Source organism: Balaenoptera ricei, chromosome 19, assembly GCF_028023285.1.
Source record: "Balaenoptera ricei isolate mBalRic1 chromosome 19, mBalRic1.hap2, whole genome shotgun sequence".
NCBI classification, from domain to species: domain Eukaryota; kingdom Metazoa; phylum Chordata; class Mammalia; order Artiodactyla; family Balaenopteridae; genus Balaenoptera; species Balaenoptera ricei.
This window is the reverse complement of record NC_082657.1, coordinates 59,990,603-59,993,183: the sequence shown is the minus strand read 5'-3', so window position 1 is coordinate 59,993,183 and position 2,581 is coordinate 59,990,603. Positions and strand designations below refer to the sequence as shown.

The 2,581-nt window shown below is 46.5% G+C and overlaps 1 pseudogene; it reads left to right on the top strand.

The window, feature by feature from the left end:
- The first annotated feature begins 1,117 nt into the window (after window positions 1-1,117).
- LOC132354151 (arginine/serine-rich protein PNISR-like) lies at window positions 1,118-1,400 on the top strand (annotated as a pseudogene).
- The last annotated feature ends 1,181 nt before the right edge of the window (window positions 1,401-2,581 follow it).

The window sequence follows — 2,581 nt, the reverse complement described above, 5'->3', positions numbered from 1 at the left end:
ATGCTTTGTTACGTGGCAAAGGCTGACCGAAACAGACCACGCCATGTAACCTGGTCAAGGATAGAATGTTCTGAAAGCCATACATTTCCCCTCCAAACAGCCAACTTTCCAGTGAAAAATCCCAGGGAATATTTTGTATTTCTCTTATAGGCTGAACTGTGTACCCTGCCCCCCCCAAATCTGCATGTTGAAGTCTGTTAAAAAGAAAACCGCAGGCCCGAAATGGCGTCACTTGTGCTAAAGCCCATGGTAGCAAACCTAGACTTCATACCTGGGTTAACTGCAGTCTCCAGCAACCCAGCTCCTCCCCAGCATGGAGGTTTCTCCTCACCTCTAAGGCTCTGTGATAGGCTGAATAATGGCCCCCTAAGATGTGCACATCTTGATCCCTGAAGCCCGTGAAGGCTGCTTTATATGATGCATGAGTCTCCTAGGGCTACTACAAAGGACCAAAAATGGGGAGGCTTGAAACAACAGAAACTTATGCTCTCACAGTTCCGGAGGCCAGAAGTCCAAAATCCAGGTGTCAGCAGGGCCTTGCTCCCTCCAAGGCTCTGGGAGACGATGGGTTCCATGCCTCTGGCAGCTTCCACTGGTCGCCAGCAAGTTGGGGTTCCTAGGCTCTACATCCCTCCCATCTCTGACTCCATTGTCACACGGCCATCTTCCCTGTGTGTCTGTGTCCAGATTCCCCTCTTTTTACGAAGACACCAGTGACTGGATGAGGACCCACCCGAATCCAGTAGGACCCCAACTTGATTACATGTGCAAAGACCCTATTTCCAAATAAGATCACATTCTGAGGGCTGGGTGGAGATGAAATTGGGGGGAACACCAGTCAGCCCACTACACATTGTAAAAGGGACTTTGTTAATGTGATTAAGGATCTGGAAATGAGGACATCATCCTGAATTATCCTGTGGGTCCAGTGTGATCACAAGCGTCCTTCTAAGAGGGAGGCGGGGTATTATAGGAACGGTGGCGACACGGTGTTCCGGAACCAGAGTGGAGCGTAAGTAATCTTGCTGCTACGCTTCCAAGGTGTAGTTCTGAATCAACCGAAATTTTAAACAGAAGGTGAACCTCTGAGAAAGTCAGATATACTTTAAAAGTCAGGATGCGGGATCAAGGAGGACGGCCTTGGCAGCAACGGCCCTTTGCGTCAACAACAATGGATGCAGTCACTCCAGCACCAGCAGGACCCCAGCCAGATCGACTGAGTTGCACTGGCTCAAGCTTGGATTGCCCAAAGAGAAGCTTCAGGGCAGCAAAGCATGGTAGAGCCACCACCAGGAACGATGCCAAGTGGACAAGATGTGTCTACAATGGAGTCCGGTCCAAACAATCATGGGAATTCCCAAGGGGATTCAAGCTTTAACAGAATGTGGCAACCAGGCTGACGGGGGCTGGGAACACCGGAAACCTCACTCGGCATCGAGGGAAGACAGCAATCTATGACTCTCTGTTGCAGCCTCTGGCCTTTTTAGCAGCAGCACCGCCAGAGCAAAACATGTCTGGTCTCTCACTAAAGAAAAACTGTGTCACTATGTGACAAATTAGTCTGTCAGAGATACTCTGCCCCTACCATCCACCCATCTTCCTCTTCCCTTTTTTTGCAGATAGTGAATATCTTCCATACGTTTTTATCTGTTTATTTTTTTGTTTGTTTGCTTTCTTTACTTCACAGTATGATTAGGTTCCTTGATGCTAGTTCAGTTTTCTATGACTTGTGTTATTATTTTTTTTTATTTATTTATTTTATTTATTTATTTTTGGCTGCTTTGGTTCTTTGTTGCTGTGCACGGCTTTCTCTAGTTGCAGCGAGCAGGGGCTACTCTTCATTGCGGTGCGCGGGCTTCTCACTGTGGTGGCTTCTCTTGTTGCGGAGCACGGGCTCTAGGTGCACGGGCTTCAGTAGTTGTGGCTCACGGGCTGTAGAGCGCAGGCTCAGTAGTTGTGGCGCACGGGCTTAGTTGCTCCGCGGCATGTGGGATCTTCCCGGACCAGAGCTCGAACCCGTGTCCCCTGCATTGGCAGGCGGATTCTTAACCACTGTGCCACCAGGGAAGCCCTTGTGTTATTATTTTTAACAGTCACTTCAAATTATTTATAGGTGAATCTTATTTTGATTATGCTAATGGTGAAGTCATAGCTCCTCTTCCTGATTAGTACTTATTATTGTTTCTCAATGTAAGAATGGAAAACTCAGGAAGTAATCCTCTAATATCACTTTTAAAAGAATAACGAATATTCTAATCTTTAATACTGGGAAGTAGTTCATTTCTAGTTTTCTGGAATCTGTGCAAAATTTTCCCACATTTGAAAATGTTTTGGTTCCTAAGTTCAGCAGTGATTCACCCTGGCATTCCCACTTCCCCGACTTTACTCTGCTGGTGTTCTTTGGGTCCCAGGCAAGTGATTTAACCTCTGGGTGCCTCAGTTTCCCTTCCTGAAATTGGCAAAAATAGTACCTGATTTCGCCCTACCTCACAGGGATGTTGTGAGGATACATGTGTTCACGGAAGAAAAAAATTATATAAAAATCTCAAGGTATTATTTTTATGGTATTGTTACTGAACAG